This window comes from Coturnix japonica, chromosome 1 (genome assembly GCF_001577835.2).
Source record: "Coturnix japonica isolate 7356 chromosome 1, Coturnix japonica 2.1, whole genome shotgun sequence".
In the NCBI taxonomy this organism is placed as follows: Eukaryota; Metazoa; Chordata; class Aves; order Galliformes; family Phasianidae; genus Coturnix; species Coturnix japonica.
This window is the reverse complement of record NC_029516.1, coordinates 143,747,220-143,774,399: the sequence shown is the minus strand read 5'-3', so window position 1 is coordinate 143,774,399 and position 27,180 is coordinate 143,747,220.

Genomic DNA, 27,180 nt, shown 5'->3' with positions numbered 1-27,180 from the left:
AAAAAAAAACAGCAACAATAAAAATGAACAAGCAACCCAGTGTATTTTGAATGAGAACCTGGAAACATGCCTGCCTTGTGAGGCTTTTACTTTCTCCAGTTCTTAAGGAGCATTTTTTTGGTCATTCCTGTGATTTCTTCTGGATCTCAGATCAAACAGAATTTAATTTTACTACTCCCTTTGCTATTTTTAGTCCCTGATTTAGGTGGCAAGGACACATGAACTACCTAAATAATGCTTTGCTGTTAACTTTACTTAATATGCCAAATCAGTTTAATTACAGTTTCTATAAATAATCTATGCAAAATACTTCCCTGAACAGAATGCACTTTTCCTTTTGTATGTGGTGCATTTTAATACTTAAAAGCATTAGAACAGATGTTAGGTGCCTCCTAAACTTGTTTTCAGTTTTCTTTTATTTATATGTTAATGAGAATTTAATTACTTCATGAATACTTAAACAACCTGAGGGTGCCTGGTATCATTAGCTTGAACACAACAAGCACCTCAAGTGACCACATGGGAAGACTGAAATTGCTTTTAGTTTACTTGATGACAGAAAGATGAATTAATTTCACCCCCTGCTATGTTCTACCTGCCACTACCACCACCACCAAACAGCAAAAAATCAGAATAAGTAGCGGGCATTGCTTATTTGTTTCAGATTGACCAACAGGATCTCTGGAAGGAATGTGCACCCAAGAACACAAATTTTTACTATTTCATTTGCCTCTGTCCTTTAATAAACAATCTGAGAACGTCTGTTCCTGCATCTTATTTTTTCTTAATAGTTTTTTGAAGGCAAAATTGCTTTCTGTCATGTAAATTCCTTGTTTAGATCTTGTAAAATTATGCACGACTTACATATACCCTGAAGTGATCAAATTATTCAGGACAGAAAATAGCACAGAAAAAAGCTTAACTATCTATGTCTACCAGCAAAACTGTAATACAAGTGTCTTTCATAAATGTTGCAAAGAAAGAGATAGGAACTGTCTCTGACCTGTGGAAATAATCTGAGAAAGGACAAAGAAATTGATATTCATGGAATAGGATTATTAACAAGCAGTACCTATTATCTGCATGTTGTATTTGTGGCTATAGAAAATGAATGTGTTACTAAAAAATTCATAAGAAAATATTTTTTATCTAAATATGTAGGACACCACTACTGCTTTGTTTGTACAGTCCCCTTTACCATGATATGTACAAGAGAAGAGGATGGAAATAATATAATTACTAAAATGGATTGTGATTTTATTTTTATTTTCTGATGAGGGGGGTACAGAGGGGTAGTGTGACCTTTACCCAGGCTTTAGGAGAACAGCCTTTGGAAGGAATTGATTTCATTTTGATTCTGACCCTGCAGAAATTCCCTCTTCTATAAATTTTACTTCTATAAATGTCACAAAGAACATATTTTAAGTAGGGTAACCATTTTCAAAGTATATTATACTATACAGTTTAACATATCTCAGAAGGAAATTTCTTCATTTATTCTTCACAGTATCTTATATTCACTTCCATTCAGTCCTAAAGAAATCAGATCAGCACCTAAGGTAAGCATTGCAACCTGACTGTGAAGAAAAGTAATATTCCAGTTCATAGAATTAATTTGTTGTTTCTCTTGGCTGGGTAGGAAATAGGACATAATAGAGCAGCTTAGGAAAAACATTTGACCAAGAGTAAGATGAAAGGGTCAGACTACAAACACTCTGATCAAAGTGTAATGATTTTAAAAGAAAGCAAATATGTTCCAAAAGTAAAACTGTTGCCTTGATGAAGTCATTTCTCACAGTAGCATTCAGATAGCAAGTATCACACTGACCTTTCTAGCTTTATAGGATACGGATACTTCCCATCTTGTTAACGTGCAAATTCTGGAAAAAGAAAAAAAAAAAAATCCAAAAAAAAAAAAAAAATCCATATATTAGATACATCAAAGATTACTTGATAATCAAACCTGTCCAGGTTAAAAATATAACACCCCCCCCCCCCAAAACCCAATTATAAGTTATTCTACTAATGACAACTTACGACCAGTGGCCATGTGTAGAATCCCCCTTATACGCATTATTAAAAGACCACAACTAAATATTCATATTGAACCACAAACGCTGCACAAACCCAAACTACAAGCCTAAGTAATCAAGATAGGTGAGGTACAAGATCAGGCTTATGGGTAGCTTCAGACATAGCTCTTCTATTGTAAGGAGAGACTCCAACATTAAAAAAAAAAAAAAAAAAAAACTTATAAAAGAAGGAGGCTCTTGACAAATTTTCTCACACAGCTCATTTCATGTGTGATCCAAGACCACTCAACTGCATAATATGATCTGGCCTTGAATGCAGGCAGATAAGGTCCTGGCATTCTTTTAGTTATCTTTTGGATTTATTTTTTATTTTTTCTTGGGAGTGGTTATACTGATACTTCTAGATAACAGTAGTGAGAAAACATAGGCATAAAACCTGGAGCTGTCTTCTTTCCACTGTATTCCAATATTTCTGAAGAAGACTGCGTGTTTATATGCTGTACGTTCATTATTTTGTTTGTTTGTTTGTTTGTTTTTTTCCCTCTGACATCAAATAATGTTGCCTGTGATACTAAATATTATAGTAAGATGCAAATTTTTATATTAAGAGAAGATGGGAGGTTTGGCCTGGAGAGAGCAGGATGTGTGCATTAAAGTGATGAGGACCTTAGTGTCATCTATTAAAATTCCTAGTTAACTTTTGGATCTTACCTTAAAATGTGTATGAACCCCATTGGTAAAAAAAATACTACTTCTGGCCTACACTTTGTAGTATAGTAACTAGTTTTCTACAAAATAAGTTTTTGCTTCATTTCCAAGTTCAGTTAATTTTAAAGACAGTGTAGACTGGGCAGTAAAGGCATATTCTTTTCACCAACACTCTCTTATCACTATCAAACCCACATGCTCTAGTGGCACATGCAGAAACAACTTAAATCAGCTTACATAAAATAACAACTCAGTAAATGTCCAAGTAATAGGAATACAGTCATTAACTTCCATAAGAAATAAAAGCAGTGTGGAGACTAGCTCTTCTGCAAAACTTGCATGGGGGAAAATGATCACTGTCAGAGGCACAAATGTGTTGCTTTGGTTCATGGCAGAAGGAGAGATAGATGTAAGAAATCTTTCAGAAGTATAGTGGAAACTTGATCCTAATTAACAACAAAAAACAACAAAAATCACATCTACAAATAAAAAAATTGAGCATCAAGACCTTATCCTAAAGTAAAATCTTATCCTAAAGTAAAAATCTAAAATTAGATGGAGAAGCCATACCCTAAGTGTGTCCTCTGCTGATAAGGACACAGAAAATCTAGCTCAGACTCATATGTTTTATATTAGATGAAATATCTCATACTTAGGATTAGGAATATTGACTACTGTAGTGGTCAATACTGCTCAGAATCATATCCTCCAACAGTACAATAAGCAAAAAGTTCTATAGCTGCCTGTGTATTTAAACTTTCATTTATTTTTAAAATATTGAATCCCTTTAACTTCAGCAACTTTAAATGCATACATATTTATTTTAAATACCCATGTGTGTATCTGCACTCATGAAATCTTAGCATTAAGAGGAAAAATTCCCAAACCTGCCTGAGATTTTTGCCTCCAGACTAGTAACACTGCAGAAAAAGTTACTATAATGGAGTTATATTAAAAAAAAAATAAATAAATAAAAAATAAAAGTTAGATTGAAAATATTAAAGAAGGACATCAGTTTGTGCTGGATTGAAAAGAGATTGATTGAAATATGTTTTGATACTGCCAGAAGTCAACTGATAGCAATTTGACCCCTGCCCAGCAGCATCGCCCCAAAAACTCCTGTAAGCAGCTGCACCTGAACCAGTGAGGTAACAGTGTGCAAGAAATGGGAACTGACTTCTCAGTTGTATACTTGTGGCATCATGGGTTGCACACTTGTATGTGCATTAGTAAGGTGTAAGATGTACTTTATGTGCATCTTGAATGGACAAAAGTCTGGAGTACCTGTATCTACTCCAGAGAGGTTACTGCATGATTCTGGGGAAGAGATTAAGAGTTCTTGCTGTGAATTATAGAAAGGGTTTTAGGACATTGCTCCACAGTGCTCCACTGACTGCTGGTTAATTAAATGTTGTTAATAAATCAATAAACTACTTCTATTCTGATGTCTTTCAAGCCAAGTGAATTGAACATCTTTCTCCTGCAACATGTGAACTACATTATTAATGAACATTATAATTAATAATTCAGATCTCTGATTTCCACAACAAAATGAAAATTATTTCAGTCAAAAGAAAAATCTGATATACAGAACTACTTCTCTCCATTTGAAAACCTGTACAAGCAGTAATTAAGAAACTAAAGACTGTGTAGGATTTGTAAGTATGTGTTAATGTATAAAGTGGAACAGCTTCAAGATACATGCAATACAGAGTTTAAAATATTTTTATATTATAACACACACAGATACACACAGAATAAGTGAATAAATCAGAAAGCTGTTTTATTAATTATTAAAAGCCTGCCCCACCAGATAACTGCTTATATTTGCTACCTTTGACAAAGTTTTAGGTTGTAGTTAGCCACTTATTTACCATCAACTACCTTAATAGCAATATCCTTAGCAGGAATGAGGATACTTAACAGACAAGCCATAACATTTAGGACTGAGGCGTAGATTTAAAAAAAAAAAAAAAAAGCAATTAGCCGGCAGTTTTCATGCTGTCATGCTGTTCTGAAGACAATAATAATTTACTGGCATAAGTACTGATGATGTGCCAGCTAGCTCCATTCCAACAATCTGCTCTGCGGATTTTGAGTAGACTAAGCATAGATGACAAACACAGTAGAAGACAAAGGAGCATTCAAGATAAACCAACTTTCTACTTCTTTACCAGTGAATTTATAATCAGATGGAGTAACAGCAGTACTTCACTGTGTTCTGAGTATGCTAACATGGCATGGTATTTTATATATTATCACACTCCTAATCTTTCCTAGTAATATTTCCTTGCTTAGACCTATGACACTTCATACAATGATAAAATTCCAAGACAAAATCTGAATATCACTGAACTCAAGTGGAAAATTATTGATCCTTCAGGTCTAGGATGACAAGACAGAGTCATCTCCTGACAATACTCGAATTACCATGATTTACTCCATCTTAAAACTGATGTGCATCTGATCCAGTGTTCCAAACACTACCTTCAAATTAGAGAATATTCCGTTCCACCACTAATTGTGACTCTTTGTGTTAAATGGAAGTATGCAGAATATTACAGAAGTACTTATATTAAGGCTGCACCTAAAAAACAAGCAAGCAAACAACATTTAAGAGAAGTAAAAAAGTTACAAAAATTGATTGCATTTTATTCACTTGAATAAAAAGTCATGAGAGAAAAATCAGAACTCTGGAATTCTTTCCTATTAGCCAATGGCCAGTAAAACAGAAAATCATCTTTTTTTCAGTGTTATTTGTTCTTCACAAAGCTTGCTTTCTATGACTATCTGCTGACTGTCAGAAGACAAGCAGAATATAATTCTTCTCTTTCTTCCTCCTTTCTTTCCTGAAGTTTTTAGGTTGAAGTACTTCCTTATGAGCTGGGAGAAATAAGTATACAGTTCTCAGAATTTTTGTTTGTTTGTTTGTTTGTTTTTGTTTTGTTTTGTTTGTTGGTTTGGTTTGGTTTGTTTTTTTGCTTGAATTATGCTATGGTAGGCTGAATTATATATAGCAGTTTGTGGACAGTTCATAGTATAGCCCTATATAAATACTACTGTTATGCTGTTATGTTACTTCTATAAATCTACATACAGAAGAAGCAGGCAGGAACTGAAATTTGACAAACATAATCTAATATTTCACTTGTATTAATGCTTTAAGTTATTAATTGATGGGAAGTTTCCTACAATGTTTTTCTTGTTTTACCTGTTTGCCAGCAGTTTATCTTCTGTCATTTCAACTGCATTGATTTCATATGACGGTTGATAAATACATTCTTGTACCTTTTCCAACAACAAAAACAACAGAACAGCAATGTCAGATTTTCCTAAAGCAAGTAACTGTATTTTAGCTTCGATGACTGAATTTATTCTGTCTTGTCTTCATAGTAAAATCTTGACTTCTGCTTGTGTAGAGCTCATGGTATTTATATATCTATTAAAATAATAGTATTTATGAAATGCAATTGCTCTAAAAGGGTAACATGTGCATGACGTGAAATACTGAGAGCATTTAGTTGACCAAGAACAATAAACAATTCCTTTAAATAATCATAATAGTTCTATATTAAAGATATTATAATTAAATATTATTGAAGTTCCAATAGATTGTATATTTATTATGCATATCTTTAGAACTGTGATAAGATACTGCTTTTTATTTTAGATTACAGTTGTGATTTATGCTTTAAAACACAAAAAATATATGTGCAGTTCTACAATTCTCTGCAGTAAGAAATAACTTTGGTCTGAAAATAATCTGTCTTAAAATGGAAGAAAGTGAAAATCATTCCATATGAAATTTATTTAGAATCACTAATTTTTAAATAGTATGTTCTCTTCAGGCTCATCTAGTAACCTATCCATTCCTGAGAACAAAAAATTACATTTAAAAATGTTATAGGTAGACATGTTTCTTTTTTGAAAGGCTCATATTCAACTATTTTTTCTGTTTGGGTATCTGAAATAGCATATGCAGTCCAAAATGGAACATAATGAGCATTAGTGACTAAATTCTGAATTCAAGACAGTGTTTGCTGTAATAACAACTCATGTTCTAGCATTGTGTGTTTCTCTCTCTTTGTTGACTGATTCCTTCAGTGCTTACACAATTTTAATTTTTTAATACTATGCTTTGTTATTTTCAGTAACGTTATATTAACATATTTTTAATCAGATAATAATTACACCCCTCAGATCTGGAATTTAACTAGTGACCTGTGAAGAAGCAGATTCCTTTGTAGTATTTATACTGAACTAACTGAGCTGAGCTATGAATTTAATATCTGTCTCTTTTGAAAACAATAACTCTATTAAATACTGTCTGACTACTTAGGAATTTTTTTTCCTTAGTTCTAGTATCCCTAGGCTAATCAGTTGAGCGAATAACCACCTGATTGGAAGATACATGTAGTAGAATGTCACTTAAAACTTGTAAATATTTAAGAACAACCCTGTGCTATTCCATTTGAGAAGAAAATGAAGTAACAAATTCTGAAGACCTTCAAAAATAAATCCGGAAAAACAATGAACAAAACCAAAAGCAGTTTGTGTGCATGAAATCTGGGGGAGTTCTGAGAAAAGTCCGTTATGTTTATCAGTATTGTGCTTATGTTTGTGAGCCTATCCCACGATCGTGAAAATATACAAACCTATGTTCAGACTTCTTTTAGATAGTCTTTACAAATCTGGAAAAGAAAGAGTAGATGCATATTTATTTAATAAAAATCTAATGTGCAGAACTGTGCTGCTTGCCAGGTTTCATTGTGTGTAAGAGATTTTTGACAGTGTGTGTCGATTTTGACAGTTAACATATTAGATTCGGGAATGGTGACATTCAGAATTCTAGCTGCATACTCATAGCAAAGCTCCTAGGTGCTAAAAGAAATGTGAATCTATGAAAATGCAGAAAGAGAATGCACTAAGATCTATTTTCCCATTCTGGTACTATAATACATCTAAAAATGTATCTCTTGAGGCATATTCCCATCTGATTTCTTAATACTTGAATTTTTAAATGAATGAGAATAGATTGATCATCCTGCTCTATATCTGTTAAATAAATATAAGGTTTCCGCCTTCACAAATATGCAAATACGCATAAAAATTAGATTGTGGTCTATATCTAGAAAATATGCATAAAAGGTGTTTAATTATTTACACAAAAGTTTTTACTGGTCAACCTGATAGCTCTATCACAAAGAATGTAAGTAATGAATGCAGTAACAGAGAGGAAAAGCGGACTGAAATCCATAAAAGCAGATAAGAGATTTCCCTCTCATTCTATAAAGTAAACTTAAGGATACTTTGTGTGTGTGAGGGTGGGTGTGAAATAGAAACACTTACTTCCTATTCCCCCAACCTACCCCCCTTCCCTCCAGATATCCTTTATCTTTCTTGAGAGATTTCAGAGATTTCAAGTTTTAAAATATATGTGTATGCGTGTGTGTGTGCATGTGTGTGCATATGCGTGTGAATATAAAGAATGCAGAATAATTTATTTTTAAAAAACATTCAAGATCACCAGTCTGGCTGTCAGCATGAGTTACTTAACTATGTCACTTAGCACTATGTCCACATGTCTCTTTAAGACCTTCGGGGTTGCAGACTCAAGTACTTGACTGAACATCTAATCTCAATGTTTAACCTCCCTCTATTTAGAAATTCTTCCAACTGCCCAGCCTAAATCTCCCCTGGTACAACCTGAGACAGTGTCCAGTCACATCTCTCACGAGAAATGCAGCAAACACTTTACTTGCTATACCCTCACTTCAGGTACAGAGAGTGATGATATCTCCTCTCAGCCTTCTCTTTTTGAGGTACAATACCTCTAGATTTCCTCAGACACTCCTCATCCGTCTTGTTTCCTTGTCCCTTCGCAAACATTATGGCTTTTCTATCAAGCAACTTAATATCCTTCTTCTAGTGAGGAGACCAAAAAAAAAAGGACGGTAAATGAGTTATGGTCTCAAAATCACATACAAGGGAACAAAAAATGTTTTCACTTGAAACAATATTTAATGAACAGAATGTCCTGGTTTTGCCAGTATTCCGTAACATAACATCATGTGGCAGACTGTTGGGTGTAGAGAGACAGTGTATCATGGAGCTGTTTCCCTTTTAGCTCTAGCAGACTCACATTAGTTCTGACTCTCAAGGGGAAGATACACTAGGATGTACTGCATTTCCCAGGAGCCTCCACGTGATTTCCAGTTCTGGGTGATGGGGGAAGAGCTCTCTGGTCTTTTCCAGGAGGTGAGTAGTGGAGAGCCTGACAATAAATATTTGTTTGGACTCTCACTTTCTTCTCTGGTTTTATTTTTGGTTCATTTTGATTAATTACTCTTAATTATTCTGTATTATCTCACATTCCTTTTAATAACTGGTTTTGGTGCTGAGTCCTCATTTGAAGGGGATAAATAAAACTTATATACAGGTAATTCAGTTCAATTTAATTATTTTTGAATTATGTACAATTGTTCATCTAAATACTAGAAACCTTTACTTTGCAGCCAGTTTGAGAATAATAAAAAGTTAATACTGCATTTTTTAACCTAATTCACACTTTTTATTTATCTATTTATTTATTTATTTATTTATTTATTATTTTAAGTTTTGCTTCATGAAACTGAATTTCTGGACTTATGACATGCTTCATAGTGTGAATTCAAAAAACTTTTAAAAAAATTGAAAATGATAGAATTAATATTAGGATGCTGGTGACTGAATAGATTAAATTGTGCTCACACAGTCCTATGTAGGTTTTGCCTTCACGTTGGACATTTAATTTTATGAATCAAAGCAGTCATGAGTTTAGCAAATAAATCTAAAATTCAAAATTATATTTTCTTGATGTTAATTTTCCAAGAAAATAATCTTCAACTTGTCTTTTTTTTTTTTTTTTAATTAATATCTGCAAAACAGTCTTAACAGCCCCTAGTTCTGTAACAAAATGATCAACAAGTTCTAGCCCCTCTGCTACAGGCAGGGCTGCCAACCTTCATCCAACCTTCATATCTAATACTAGACCAGGCTGCCCAGGGCCCAATTTAGCTTTGAACACCTTCAGGGATGGGGCAGCGTGGACGTCACTGGTCAGCTTGTTCCAGCACCTGACCACTCCTTCTGTGAAGAACTTCCCCCTGATATCCAACCTAAATCTTCCCTCTCTTAACTTAAAACCTTTTCTCCTTGTCCTGCCATTATCTACCCTGGTAAAGAGTTGGCTCCCCTCCTTTTTTTAGGCTCCCTTTTAGGTACTGGATTGCTTCAGTAAGGTTACTCTGAAGCCCTCTCTTCCAGGATGAACAGGCCCAGCCTCCACAATTATTAAAACTGCTTGTTTAAAGTACAGGTGTTTTATCTGTTTTTCTTTTTGCTGTTGTTTTGCTTTACTTTTTGCTTTCCCTCCTGAGAATGCTTATGGTTTGAAGAAATTCTACACTTGCATCAAAGTATGCCAATAAAATGTTTTTATTCTAATCCTCTTCCAGATTTTTGTGCTATCACTGAAGCCCAAGAATATTTTTATACTACTTTGGTGTCCTTAATCACTGTGCCACCGGAGGCACACTATTTTATCTTTTTTTTCCCAGTAACAAGGAAGGAATACCAGAGGTGGAGCAATTAAAAATTTCTGATCAGAATAAGAGTGTACAATAATTGTTGGTAACTCTGGGAAGCTAGTAGAGAAGGATTTAATCTGAGTAACAAAGTCATCTTGCACCTGTTGGAATTTTTTATAATAAATCCAGGTCATTTCGTCTGGGTTTACATACACTTGCGAAAAACTTTACCTATTACTGAAACATCAATACATCTAATACAAAGTCCTAGCCATCATAAGAGTCAAATGCATGCTTCATATTATTGAGAAAAGATTGCATTTGCCTATTCAGGATAAATGATCACTTATTTTTTCTTCAGTAATTTCCATAAAATTCTTCTTTTTCCTATTAGGTAAATATCTTTCTGTCACAGAGTTATTTCTAGATCTGTGTGTGTCAACAGCTTACAGGCTGGTTCAGCAGGGGACCCACAGATCCATGCCCCAGGAAAGGGGAAAACAGTAAAGAGTAGGGAGATGGGCCTAAAAACAGAACAGTGGCAATGATCTGAGGAGGAAAGTTAATTTACTAAATATGATATCAGAATGCAAGATAACACAATGTAATACAATATATAATTGGAATTGAGGCTAATAAATCAAATAAAATGAGTGAGAGAGAGTGTGAAACCAAAGGTCTTACTCTAAAACTGAAGGCAAGATAGCTGAAGAATACATCCACGCACTGCCAGGGCAGCAGAAGAGAGTGAGACTTGCTGGAAATTTATCTTTCCCTCTAAACACAAAGTCTTCTGGGGTATGTAGTTCTTCTCTTTTGAGAATCAGGTACCCAGAAAATCAGCAGTCCATGGAACTGGAGAATTAACACTTTAATCTTTTTAAGTCTGAGATTTTGAATATCAGTCAGTTATATGCTTTATGATACATATCACTTTTAGTTATGAAACAAAATTTCAGGAATGAATATCACCATGTGCACTAAACTGTTCGCGAGGGGTTTGGGCTCTTCTCCCAGGTAACATAGAGGACCTGAGAAAATGGCCTCCGTTTGTACCAGGGATTTAGATTAGACATAAGGAAAATCTTTTTTCTCTCAGAGAGTAGTCAGGCACTGGAATGGCCTGCCCAGGGAGGTGGTGGAGTTGCTGTCCCTGGCAGTGTTCAAGAGGCATCTGGATGAGGAGCTATGAGATATGGTTTAGTGGCTGGTAGTAGCAATGGTAATCAGAGGACAGTTGGACTAGGTAATCTTGTAGGTTCTCGTTAACCTTGTGATTCTATGATTCTATAATTCTATGAAAGAAAGAAGGGCATAATGCTTTAAGAGCATCAATAGATGACTTTGGTTCTGGTTCACGCTTCTTTGCATCATGCCTCAATTTATTCAGTGGTTACTTAAATAGCCTATGATCTCAGGAAACCATCCCCAAATGAATGTCTAAATCTTCCAAGACTGGACTAGATGTCTGCACAAGATATAGCAGTTTATATCATAGCTCCAAAAGTGACTAGATGCAGGAATTGTGCTATCACTTTAGTCATGATTCAAAATATTGGTATGGAGAACATTTTTACCAATATAAAAGCACAAAAAATTGGTTCAGTTAGGGATATAATTTTACAAATTAATTTCATTTTCTTTAAGTAACACTTTTTTGAACTACCAGGCCAGTCTCCATTCATAAGTTCACTGAAAGCAACTAACCAAAAACATCCCAAGATAAAATGAAGACTTCTCTATTTCAACTCTGATACAACAAATTCAATGTAGGAAGAAGAATCTAACTGTCTTTTATAGGTTCTTAAATATGTTTTTGCTGATAAAATAATTCAAACATATTATTTGACCGCTAGAAAGCATTTTGTGTTCCACATTTTTTCTACAGTAACTTCTAAAGCTGCAACAAATCACTTGTGTCTATACTACTCAAAATCAGTTGAGTCTGAATGTATTTGGATACATGCAGAACTCCAATTCACATTTCACATAAGAATATCTGTACCACAACATTTTATCTCTGTGCCCATTAACCCTGTAAAATGCATATAAATTCTCCTGAGCCCTTTAGGGAGATAAACAGCATCTTTCCTCTTTATAAGGAAATTCAAGTTTTTCCTAAATTTGACATTTGTCTGTTATTTTTAAGTATTATATAGAATATACTCTTGCCCACTAATGTGTGTTAATGAACAATGTTTTATTTTTCAGTAAGAAAGATGAACAATTTGATTCTGTTGCATTCTTCAGAGACAAGATTCTGGCCTTAAGGTTAAGACAATCAATTTCATTTTAAGACAGAGAGAAAAATGGGGGGGGGGGGGGGAGGGAAGAAAAAAATAGAAAAAATAGCAAGGAGCAGATAGGAGAAGAGAGGAGAGAGGAAACTTAAATGTTATCTTTTAACCTCTCTTTCCAGTGCTACGAGTACTCTTTGTGAATGTGAATACATAGATGTATCTCATGCTTTTCATAACTCATTAATAACTTATGACTGTGATATTCCCTTTCACCAGACAGAATAATCCTTTTTGTTAAATAGTTTAAAAGGGTTAATGCATTCCTAGTTGATTAATGTTTGCATGCATCACTGATAGTATTGCAGTAGCAAGCAGTTCAATATAACTAGGCTTCTCAGGGCAGGACAGAAGGATCAAACGCAGCAATGCCAAAGTTATATTGTGATCAGGCTCAGGCTAAGTAATTTTGCTTGACCTCAAGACAGCAGTGTAAAAATGTGAGCATTTTATATAGTAGTAACAGTGTGTATTAAAGGAAAAAAAAAAACAAAAAAAAACTTGTATTTCCTTTTTTTGTTTTTCACTGATACCATTCCTGCATTTTATGTTACACTAAAATAATATTAATAATAATAATATAAAGTCCCCTCAACAGAAGAAAAAAAGGAAAAACATCACAGCAAACTTTATAATGCCAATTTTCTTCAGGTACTGATGAAAAAAAAGAAATTCTCATTTTCCATGTAAGTAGTTTTAACATTTTGAAAGACAGTTCAGATTTTTAACTACTAAGGGCTCTCAGAAATAAAGCAATGAAAATACCATTGTTCTTCTGTCCACTACACACAGAAGCTCTTATCAGTGTCAGACCTATATTATTTAGACTTTCTTCCCCACTTAATATCAGCTCAGTATTATTGTCAATAATCTTCTTTTTCCAAACTTCTGTAAAGGGTAGTAAATATTGTGCTTTATCAAATCTTGATAATGACTATAGCCTCTTCCAGATGTAAATGTTGTGTCTGAAAAGTGTCTTTACAGCCTTTATTTTCAGAAATTTACCGATGTTCCCTTTGCCAGTTTTAACTTCAAGAAGCTTCCAAAATGCTATTCTTTTCATACTAATTAACTATTGGATTTTAAATTACATACTGATCAATTTTGCACTGTTAACGTTTTAAATGAATTCCCTTTGTAGAATAACGCTTATCTTAGACCACTTCTTTTTCTTTTCTTGTTTAATTGCAATTGCAATAAAGCAGAAATGGATTTTTTTACATTTTCTAGTTTCCTTCCCTAGTATGTTTTTATGTGTGAGTGGAATTTTACCTGCTTCTAATATATGAAATCTAACCTTACAAGCATAGAATGTAATTATGAATAAAATACCTCCCCTTTTACTCCTTTCAAGAGCTGGAAATGATTTTTTTTTTTTTTAATTATTATTATTATTATCTTTATTATCTTTATTAGACTTCGATTCATCTTAATTTTAAAAGAGGCATGAAGCATGCTGATATTATTCTTTTTTTGAGTTTGCTAATTTTGATCACTTTTATGATATAAACACAAGGCTCATCATCCAAAATTCTATATTACTACTAAACAATACTAAAATAAAATTAAATAAAAAACACCTGTCTGGACATTTTTCCTTATTTATCATGACATAAAATCAAATAATGCGGTTCCAAAATTATTTGCACAAAATTCAAAACATTTAAAATAATATGTATTTATATTTAGGAGCATTTTAATGGATAAGTCAGTTTCAACAAAAAGAAATCCTTTACGAAACATATTGAAAATGTAGTTCAGTTCCGAAATTCCAATCCTTAAAGTAAGACTTAATTGTGCTTATTAAATACTATGTATTCTGATTTTTCTTCCTTATTTTTCTTTATAGTATATATCTCTGCTTAGATTAGCGTACATCCTTCAAATACAAGCCCTTCAAGAGTGTTTGCATAATTATAATTCGTTTTTCTTTGAGAGAAATTTTAAAGAGTGAGTTTGTTCTTTGGGGAAGAAGTGGAGGGTGGAGATGTGAATAAATAATTACTCTCATATGTTTTCATCTTTTCTATACATATAAATCCTATACCTTATAAAATGTCTTTGTGCTATTAATAATAATATCAAATTTATTAATGTATTTATGTTGAAAGAATTCCAAACTAACTTTTTTTAAATTACCATTTATGGGGTTCAGAAGTGTTTAATTTTTGGCGCTTACAATTCACATAGCATTCCAATCTATGTGTACTCAAATCAGCTTTCTTAATAATAGGCAGAAATGATTTACCAGATCTAACTATCCCAAAATTCAACTTTATTATGTACATATAGCATTCAATGCTAGAATGTATACCTTTCTAGTAGCAAGCAATGATCTCAGTGTTCTGAAATATTGAGATTCTCATGATAAGAAGGATACAGGGAGACCTGATGGCAGCTTTCAGTGTGTAAAGGGAGACTATAAGAAAAACAAGACAGGCTCTTCTAGCAGGGTGTGATAGGACAAGAGGAAATGATTTCAAACTAAAAGTGGGCAGTTTTTGACCAGATACAAGAAAAAAAAGCTTACAGTTGCCTGGTTTTATTTCAAATTAGTTGAATAATTTTTAGAAAGATAAATAAATTGCCTTACATTGTTCCTCTGGTTCACTGTTGTGATTCCATCACTCCTTAAATATAAAGCTATACTATTGTTAAACAATATAACCAAATGATTGTTTTCAAATTCTTTAACAGTATTTTATGTAAATTTATCTTATTCCATGGAAAGCCTATAGAAGAAATATGTATAAATAATAATGTTATACAGATTTAACTCTTTTCATTAACATATTGGATTCCTGCTCAAAATGGGACTGTGTGATCCCTTCTTTTTTTCTTCTGTTTCCTTCATCATTTAATTTACTCTTCCTGGCAACCTCCCACCACCTTTGAAGCTACTGAGTGAAGAGGGAATGACAAAAGTATATTCTGTCACAATCAAGCATTCATTACCATGGAATACATTGCAGTTTATTCAATTTATGGCCAGTGTTCAAATATTACTGCTGAACATTTGTATAAATATTCCTCTACAAGAATATCAGTTCTTACAACCTGTCTGTAATTTGAATAATATTTGAATGTATACTTAAATTTCATTCTATTCTTCTGTGTTAACAAAAACAATAAATATTATTAGTAGTAAATTTCCTGCTTTAAAAATGGAATATTAATTACATTTCTACTGTGAAATACAATTCCCATAAAGGTATCTTCTACATGGATAAATGGAGAAAACATGAATGTAAGTAAAATAAATAAATAAATAAATAAAATCTAAATAAATACATAAAATATAAGTACAAGTTTTATTATGACTATTATTGAAAAGATAAGGTGGTGGTACGAAGGATTTTCAAGAAGAATATGGACAGTTTCAAGAAGAATATGGACATTTGGAAGTGTTCAAGAAGTACAATTAAATGATATGAGCAGGGAAATTAAAAAAAAAAAAAAAAAAAAGTTATCTGTTTGTTTCCTTATGTCTACTTCATTACCAGTTCTTCTATTATGAATACCTAAGCGTAAGCTGACTACTGCAAAATCCATTTATAGTTTGCAGATAAAAAGATGCAACTACAGAGAATATTTGTTTTGATGTAGAGTAAATGTTCTCCTCCAGGGCAATGAATATCTTCTGGATGTACTAGTTCTTTCCAGTTTTGGTGTAAAGTGAACATAACCATTTAACTCAGGGCAAAATGTCATTCCTTGAAGTCAGGTAATATATACAAGAACAGAAGTGCATTTTGTAATCTAAATATCTAGAATGCAAGCAGTGACTCAGCCTTCTAAGAATCTTCTAACTGTATTTTCCCGTACAGCTTCCATGACAGTTTTGTATGACTACCAGGTCAGGAATCACAGATCTAGTAATAAGAGAAAACATTCATATAAATTATTTAACTCATGTAACTGATGTAACTTCATCTAAATAATTAACAATTCACAGAATCATAGATTTATAGAATGGTTTGGGTTGGAAGGGACCTTTAAAATATGTAGTTCCAATCTCCCTACTATAGGCAGAGATATCTCTCACTGCAGTAACTGGGAGGACAGGAATAGACAAGCCATTCTGATGGTCTGACATTTTCATCATATTTCACTCAAGCTTTCCTATTCCTATATTTTCAAGTAATATAAATTTCATGCATCAGTTAAAGATCTATTGACCTGTAATAAACAGCCAACACGTTTGCAATAGTGGAAGCATTTCCATTCTAGAAATAATAATAGTAATAATAATAATAATAATAATAATAATAATAATAATAATAATAATAGCTCTATCAATACAAAACATCATAGCACAACACAACACAACAAACCACAACATAGTAATCTTATTCATATAATCAAGTTGTGAAAGACAAAAATGTGTTTCTTTTTTGTCTCAAAGTTTGCTTCATGAAGCCTTTCTGGTGATAAGAATATGACTGACAACTGCTAGTTATCTAGGGGGTGAATGGTGGGTGCCTCTGTGCCACAGTACTTCTGCTTATGATTACAAAGATAAGTAGAAGTGGGACAAGCAGTCTTTTTCAGGGGTGCTGCTTGAAGGAGCTGACCACTGCAGAAGGCAATAATGCTTGTGCATGGCAACAGAGGCACCACTTCCTGCTCGTTTATCTGTTGGGCCAGGAATGTCACAATAACTGAGATAAAAGAAGAAGAAGAAAACCCACAGAAATGAGGGATAAAAGGCCCTCACTAAACTGGGGATTTTGGAGACAAACTCCCAAAGGCTCCTTTGATGGAGAATTCCCTGAGGGGAAAACCTCTTTGGAAGAACCCCCCAAGGCCTGCTTGCTGTGGAGCTTCCTGGCTTTCTCCCATCCCCTGTGGTGATCAGACAAGTTCCTGAGATCAATGGACCTACTAAGTTCCTCACTGGACCCACAGTGATGACTATCTCTTTTGCTCTCTACAGAGACTCCTTGCTTATATTTCCTGTCTTTCCTATTGCCCACCTTCCCTTCCCCATCTCCCTAAATGGCTAGGACTTGTAATAAACTGGTCGGACCAACATTTGAACCACTGTTTCTTAATCTCACACCAGGTATACATATATCAAAGAGCCTTGCCTCCCCCCTATAAATTGGAACAAGGTGCAAGCACAAAACAAAGAACAGAAAAAGGCTCAATTCTAGGACATGGACAACTCAAATAAATAATAAAAAAAAACCAATTTATTTTTGCAGTTTCAAGAATGGTAACTTGCATAGAAAAGCATCTGGAGATGCTACCATCATATATTAGCCAAACACTGGATTTACTTCATTTCACTGTTTTACACTTGGATGCAAATAAATAAATAAATAAATAAATAAATAAATTCTCCTTGTGCTACTCTGAGCTGCCCAGACAGGATTCAGCTGTAAGACTTGTGTTAACACAGCACTATGTGTGATTTAACAAGTCCTGATGAGAGTAAAATACTGCAGAGACATACTAGACAAGTGTGAAGTACCAGTCTAATCACAGTTTCCCTTTCAAGAAGGAGTATTTATTTTGTTAGAAGTTCCATTAATATAATGTGAAAGTGGATGCTTTGTGTAGATCCAAATTAACATTGTTTCAGGAAAAAATATTTTTTAAATCCAATAACTTTTAATAGAGTGATATTAAGATATATTTTAACTAGAGAATTAATGCAACTGTTTTCTAAATTCTTTGCTAAATAGGACTTACCATTAAGGAAATGGCTTGCAAGCTTGGTTCAGCAATTCTAAATGTCATTAACAAAGTATGTATTCTTCAGGCTTAATTACACATTACAATATCGAGTGGTTGAATACCCAAAGGATAATAAAGTGTAAGTGTCACTACCAAGGATATAATAACATCTTAATAATTTAAAATGCATTTAATGTAAGAAATTGCAGTCAAGATGTAAGATTTTACAAGTAAGGTAAATTATATATCCTGCCAAATGACTAAATGAGTTATATGAAAATGTGGTCAATTTCTTTCTAATTCTCTCCTTTCTTAGTTTCTACTCCACTTCTTTAAATTAATATAAAAATCACTTTGATTATTCTGAAACATACAGGTGACTTTCTGTTTTTGTATATATGTGTTTTGCTTACATTTAAAATCTGTATTTCTCCAGTAGTCTACTTTCCTAGAAAAAATAAAAGTAATAATTAAAAAAAAAGTCTAGAAAATAAACATCTGAAAAGGAAGAGTACTGTAATACAATCTCTGATGTGTATTATTCATAAGGATAAAGTTCTTCTGTTATTCTATGAAGTCATGTGCTTTCACAGCTCACATTTAGAAAATGTCCTGGATATCATATGTTCTTTAGAAAAAAATGTGTACAGATTGAATACTTGAAACTGTATGAAAGGTTGTTTGCCATAAACTGTTCATGTTAAAAAGAAAAACATACCTCAGAGAAATTAAATACAAATGAGTGAATTGTAGAAAAGACCTTGCAGTGGAAGCAGTAGCAGTCATACAGTACCAGATATACCCCATGGCATCAGAACTCTTACTAAGGCTGCACAGCTGATGGAGTAGCAGTCTGGAGAGCAACATGTGGGAGTCAACAGGTTAGGTTTGAGTTTTTCCTTGTAGGTGACTTCCTCTTCAGCATGTAAATTATCAGACTATAGGGTTTGGTTATACCTGTATATAGGTACAGGTAAAGGAAGAGCACCTATGTCTACCTCATGGAAATATGTGCATACCCTTCTCTCCCAGAGTGGATCTTGATAACTCACTAGGCCTTTAGAAGTGAGAATATGCTTTTAGCCATGCTAAAACAGGGAAATGAGAATATTTAGTGTGTGTGCACTATCACATACAGTAATATTTGTAAAGAAGGAAAGTTGCTCCATTTTTTTTGTGTCTTTTTTTTTTCTTTTTTTTTTTTTTTCCCTCCTATATCATGAGAGTTAGGTCCATTTTCTCCTTCTCAGCAGTTGCTAGAGAATGTCTGCTACCTTACCCGAGGCTAAATTTTTGGAATACATTTAAATACTGGTCTCCAATAGCATTCACTATCCTTGATTTTTAACTCACAAGCAAGTAAAGTGAATTTGTCAAGGGTTTCTTGCAGCTTTGAGGAAAGGGAAAGGCACTTATAGCAGCCAGCATACTGCAGTGTCTCTAAGAAACTGATCTTGTTCTGCTGTGACAGAGTAAAACTTTGATAGTAATGACATTTTCAGCTGCAGACAAAATCTTTTTTAATGTATTTGAAAGGAGAAGGGGCTGAGATTATTTTCTATTTCAGGATGTGCTTTACAGCTTGACTTAACTTTAAGGACTACCTAAAAATTCAGGAGCAGCTGTGGGTTCCTTACTGACACAGCGTTGTAGAAATTAAATTATTAGATCTGTTCTGAAAGTAATGCCTCTTATTTTATTGTGTTGTCTCATAACATCAAAGGTGAGTGTTGGTGGCATAGCACTAAAGACTGAACATTCCTGCAAACATTACATTTTGTTGTTCTGCAACAGATAATAGCAGGAGCTGTCTGACAAAATGACAACTGACATGGAAGAGAATATGAAGCAAAGCTGTACTGTTGAAGTCCTCCATGTGGAAAAACTGGCATCCACTGACAATCATCAGTGCTTACTGAATGTTTACAAAGACCAAGCAGTGAATGCTATCACAACGAAGCTGCAGGTGTTATGTTTCAGCTGTGGCAACACTGACATGGAAGACAAGCCACATTCCATACAGCCATGAACAACTGTCAAAGCATGAAAAGAAGAGTATCAGCTCATGTGCACAAACTGGCTAATGGTGGTGACTATGTTGAAAAACTGTATTTTGACACTGAGAATTTTCTCTATTAGATAGTGTTATTGTGCTCTTTGTTGTAGCTTCCATGGAAATAAATAGGAATCATTACTTTTGGAGCAACATACATATATTAGAAAATGCTTTTCTTTGGAGGTAATACAGTTCAATCTATTACTTGAAAACTAAATTACAAGGATAACAGGAATGTTGCCCCAAAAACTGCTGCACAAAACTGACAAACTTCAGAAAACTATCATGTATATGTGAGATAGAAGGCAATAGATTCTTTTATAAATGCAAATTATTTTCTCCTTTATTTGTCTCATATCGGTGATGTCTTCAAATCCAACCCTGTGCCACTTTAGCCATAGTTGTTTATTTTTCCCCTTTATTTTTGCATATTTTAATTATTTTTCTGTAGGCAGCCGTATTCCATCTTAGTTGAGAATTTCCAAAATGCCCTAAGGTCTTTTCCAGGTACTTGACTTGTATTTTAGAACATCAGATAATTTTACCCTTACAGCGCTTCTTCAGTTTCTAAAACTACCTCAAATTATTCATGCCACTTCAGTCAATAGACAATATAAACTTTTAACAATGTAGTAACAGAAAGAACTGATGATTTATCTTGTAAATAGTTTTTATCGTTTTCATGAAAAACTAGGAGTTCTGAGTGATAAATATATTTCTGCTTCTCTAGATAGCTATAGCTGTGCAATTGCTATTTTCAAGGTTTTTAAGAGAAATTAAATTGGCTTTATGTTCTCAGAATTATTTTTGCTTTTTATTCTGTCTTCTGTTAATAGCATTCCAGCTGCATGCATTCATTTTGTTTATGTATGAATGGTAAGACAAAATTTAAAAATATCTAAAAATAGCACAATTCTTGGGAGTGTTTACAATAGTCATATTGTCTAGATAAAAATTTTGGACGTTTTTTAAAATTATTATTTTTATTTTTTATTTTTGTTAGGACATTAAAAAGAATCTGGAGAAACTAAAAATACACAAGTATTATGCAAAGTACGTACAATTCAAAGAAAATAATGAAATCATTCTGTAACAAATCATCACGTTGCAGTTTTTGCTTCTTGGACATCCTGTTTCTGCAGGAACAGATACTACACAAAAGTTTTGCTTCTCTAGTCTGCTTAATCTTGACCTGGCTCAGGGTAGCTATTATGATAGAGTTTCTCCCATATATTTCTAGTGTAGACAGAGAAATGCCAAAAATGTTTCTAACTGCCTAAGTATCACTCCATCCAGCCCATGCTTGATGATTGCGTGGTATTGTTACTGTTTTCATTCCATAATTATCTATTCAGTCCTTCTGGAAATACTAGTGGGATAAAGCAAATTTTACTGCCTACCCATTTTCAGTGGGGGCTAGTCTATAGGAGAGTACCAGGTGCCTCAAAGGCAACAAACTGTATTATGCTTCAGCATATCTAATAGTCTAAGTAAACGGGATGTCTAGCTAGTATTATTTAGTAGAAAATTGTGCACATGTATGGATTTTTTTTTTCTCTCTGACAATAAAGACACTGATCAAGTAACCAAACTTTTCATCTTTTAAAACACTTTAGAAAAATAAGACTATTCCATTTCTTCAGAGATAAAGTTTGCAACTGTACCCTGGAAATTTGATGGATTTATGACTGGAATGAAAATAGGGTAGGATTTTCAGAAGTTAGTTTTATACAACACTTAGGTTAAAAGTATTTTTATAAAACTCTATTCGAATGCTTAAACTTTATATTTTCATGGAGACAGAATTTTTCTTTGTGTGTCTGTGTGTAGATATAAAGCTCTAAATAAACAAGACAATAAATGAGTTGATAGATAAATAAAGATATATAACTTTAAATGCAGACACACAAAAAGAAAATTATAGAAATTTCTAGTTCCTCAACTGGTAAAAATTGCTTCTTCTCTTTTAACAGTTGAAAATATGCTCTGTCCCTTAAAAATACGGAGAAAGAAGGGCAAAGATAAAGAACTGAGGAATTCTGAAAATTGGAATATTTCAAATACATTATTTTACTGTTAATACTTATCTAGAGAAATGGAAGTGAAAGGGGAATAAAGGTAAGTAATTTCACATTTATAACATAGAAATAATGCTCAAAATAAGAATTTGCCTTTAAAATAATAATTTTAAAATTTACAGGAGTAGTGCTCATAACAACCCAAACCGCTGAAAACAAAGAATACTCATCATCCAAAATAACTTTTTCAACTAACATGCTGATTGATTTGCTAATACAAATATGATTCCCACCTATGTAACTTTTAGCATCCTCTGCTTGAAAAATGTCATCACACCTGCTACATTTTGCCTTGTGTACTTTAGCTCATAAGGTCATAGCAACCCTCCTATCAGCCAACAGCAGAGCCACAGCAGTAATAGAAGATGCCATCTTAGATTAATGAAAGTGAAAATTGCCTCCAATTTTTCATACTTCTGTCCCTTGAGTGCATTTAAAAATTTCATTTTTATCTCAGAACATTCTTGGTCATGCAAGTCCTTATATTTCAGGAAAATATTTGAATTCATTCTAACTCATAATTTTTTATTTTATTTTATTATTATTATTATTATTATTTTCTAGAAGCTGCAGGAGGCGAAAAGAGAATTTGCCCCAAGACTTATCTGTGTATAAAATATATTGCCCTATATATAAAATATATTGCCCTAAATGTGCTCTAAAAATTTGTATAACTTACATTTTAGTTTAACAGTGACAGATATGGTTTTCACTGGCAATTTATCAATCAAAAATTAATCTCCTACAATAATAGAAGTGCATTCAGAAAATTTTTTTGATATCCTGATTATCTATGGAATGGCTAATTTTGAGTTATGTACAATACTTGTATATTTTTGTGTACCACAATGCTCAGTATCATATCTTTACATTTCTAGCAATTTGTATTGCAGCCTCCAAAAGAATGTAACATTCTTTTATCAGTTTTAACAGCATACATGGAAAATAACAATGTCAGTGTATGACAAAATGCTTTCTGTCACAGAAGAGCATATGAAGTAAAGGTGTGTAATGAATGTGGAAAAAAAAATGGCACTCTTTGGCATTTGCTGTTGCTTGTTGAACATTTATGGAGAAAAAACAGTAGATGTGAGCCCAATGAGGCAATGGGTGTTGTCTTTTAGCAGCAGTCACAGTGATGTGAAAGACAAGCCACATTCTGGATGGCCATATACAGCTGTCATGCCATGAAATGAAGAGTGTCTCAGTCAGCTCATCTGTGTGAATCAGAAGATAACAAACAAGGAAGTGTGCAGGGAGATGTGTATTAGCTTCAGTTTTCTGAAAATTATAATGGCAACACTGGAATACAGCAGTTTGCACCAGATGGGTCCCATTAAGGCTCACACAAGAGCAGAAAGAACACTGTATGCAGGTTTGTTAGGACTATTACAATGCTGAATGCAACATCTTCCTGGACTGCATAATTACTGCAGAGATGCACTGTCACCACTCCAAAATGGAGTCAAAACAGCAGTCATGAATTTCCAACAAAAAAGGGTTCAAGACTCAATCCTTAGCAGTTAAAGTAATGTGTACTGTATTTTAGGATAATAAAGGAGTGATCCATCTCGATTTCCTGGAATTCAGAATAATGAACAATTCTGACTGCTATATTACAGCGTTGACTAAGCTGAAGGCTCAAACTTTCAGAGTGAGACTAGAGAAGACAACCTTTCTCTTGCAACATGATAACATGAGTACACCAAGGTCCCTCTCTATCAGGAAGTCTTCCAGACACTCCTCCTGAAGCCTGTGAGGTTGCCTGAAGTTGCTATGACCAAAATGTAGGACCCGACACTTGGCTCTATTGAAACTCAGTCAGTTTACCTTGGCCCACCGATCCAGTCTATCCAGGTCCCTCAGTAGTGCCTTTCTTCCCGCAAGCAGATCAATGCTCCCTCCCAACTTGGTGTTGTCCGCAGACTTACTGAAGGTGCACTCAATCCCCTCATCGAGATCATTAATAAAGATGTTAAATAAAAGTGGCTCTAGTACCAAGCCCTGGGGAACACCACTTGTGACCAGTCACCAACTGGATTCAACTCCATTGACCACAACTCTTTGGGCCCTGCCATCCAGACAGTGTTTCACCCAGCAGAGCGTACACCCATCCAAACCATGGGCAGCCAGCTTCTCCACAAGGATGTTACGGGGGCCAGTGTCAAAGGCCTTACTGAAGTCCAGGTAGATCACAATGACAGCCTTACCCTCATCCACTAAACGGGTCACCTTGTCATAGAATTAAATCAGGTCTGTGATTTGTAAACCCATGCTGACTGGGACAATTTACTTCTCCAATCTTTTTAAAAAGATACACTATAAGAACTCCTGAATCTGAATTCAATTAAAACAGTAGATTCCAGTCAACTATTAGTTTTCGTATCCATAATTCTTTGTAGCATTTTCAGAGCAAACTGAGCTCCTTAAAAGCTGGGATTTTGAACCAAAATTGACAGTAAAACAACAAAACATATGTAAAGTTTTTCAGATAAAATCAGATACTAACACTGACTACACCTAACTAAAAATGTAGTTATTAAGTGTAAGTTTACCAGATTCAGAAATAATTGTATTACTATTGTAACTTTATTATTACTCAACTGATATTTCTGCCTGGACCAGAAGCATCCTATTCACTGTATCATATGGAATGGTGCTCCTAGTGAGTGTACACACACAACCTACTCACTCCTAGTTTGGTGCAGGCATAGAGATTGCCACCCTGTAGCTAGCACCAGACTAGACTCTTATCCGCCTATGCTGTTCTTCTTTAGACCCTCTAATACTTTTAGATCATTCTTATCTTCTGATGCCCAAAACCACATAATGCTCAGTGAGGCGAAACTAGTGCAGAACTGAATGAGACAGCTACTTCACTCAACCAGCTAGCAGAGCTGAGCCTAATGAACCTCAGAGTGTAGTTGACACCATCAATACTAGACACAATCATTAACAGACAATAAGAAAAAAAACAAAACAATCAACAACAAAAACAAACAAACATACAAACAAAAAAAATACAGGAGGGGGTTGGGTAGAGATCTCTCAAAGTTACCCCAATTGTAGTAATGAGTTTGTGTCTCTTGACTGAAATTTACACCTTCCTATACACAAAGCTAATCACCAGAAAATTGCAAATCCAGAAAATCATGCATAATTAGTCCCAGCTTTCATGGAACTGTTTGCTTAAAAAGCGGTGTTGTTACTTCTTGCAAGAACTGAAGGTAATGTTGGATAATATATATATATATATACATACTTTTTTTTTTTTTTTCCTGAATCTTTATTAATTTCTAGGTTGCTGACAGCCATATAGAAAAGTTTCAGTCATAAGCTGAATCACTGAATACTACCTGTTTTACAATTGCAGAGTGGTTACAAAGCTGTAAGAAGACTCTTTATAAAACTGTTTCTAAATTGAAAATTTTAAAATATGTTTTGCCTGGAGAGGGAAATTTTTGAATTGCATGTGCAAGCTGCATACAGTACATTTTAAGATACCTGACTTTCATCCTTTCTGGTTGCTTTTTCTGGTATGCTGCTTACTTGTATTCTGTTTAGTATTAGCCTTTTCATTAAAAGTGAGGCCTTATATTTTATAGAATCTATCAGTTACCTTTTTAGCATATATTTTTCCATTCTAGTATACTTTTCAAAGACTTCGCAGTTTTGTATATCAATACTTCTCCTTGCAGAACCTTGAGGGATTCATTTTTTTCAAAAGTAACCCTACATTATAATGTTGGACCTGTTATTCTATCGTTAGTCTTTACCTGAATAACCCTTTCTTTCTGTCTGTTGCTGTCTACAGGGAATGGCACTGACCCTGCCCACTCAATGTGTAGGGACTCATGCCTGCATGAACTGAGGATTTATAAGACTTTTCCTTGCACCTTCATTTGTCACATCGGCAGTTTAATCTGCAGAAATAAATTCTGACTGAGTAAGCCTGAGGTAGACAATGCTTAATTCTCCATTACAAAATCTTACACGAATAGAAGTGAGATTCAGCTGCAGGGCATCCATCCTTACAGTGCCCTATTATCCTAACACATTGTTTACTCTGTTACTGACTCTAAGTTTGCCTTATTCAGTCTGATTATCATGTTAGAATCTTTGCCAGTATATCAGTTCACAACACATTGTTATTCAGCTGCTACCTGATTATTGTCTACCTATGACCGAACACATTTCAGAAGACTTCCAGTACTCAAAACAGGCTTCGATTACACAGAATCACAGAATCACAGAATGACCCGGGTTGGAAGGGACCTCAAGGATCATGTAGTTCCAACCCCTCTGCCTAGCAGGGCCACCAAACATACACTTTTACTAGATCAGGTTGCCCAGAGCCCTGTCCAACCTGGTCTTGAACACCTCCAAGGACGGGGCATCCTCAACCTCCCTGGGCAGCCTGTTCCAAGACCTAACCACTCTCCTAGTGAAGAACTTCCCCCTAACATCCAATTTAAATTTTCCCTCTTTTAACTTAAAACCATCTCCCCTAGTCCTGCTATTGTCAGCCCTTTCGAAGAGTTTACTCCCCTCCTGGGAGTAACTTCCCTTCAGGTATTAAAAGGCTGCAGTGCGGTTACACTGCAACCTTCTCTTCTCTAGGCTGAACAAACCCAACTCCCTCAGCCTGTCCTCATAGTTGAGGTGCTCCAGCCCCCTGATCATCTTCGTGGCCCTCCTCTGGACCCTTTCCAAAATCTCCATGTCTTTTTTGTACTGAGGGCTCCACACCTGGACACA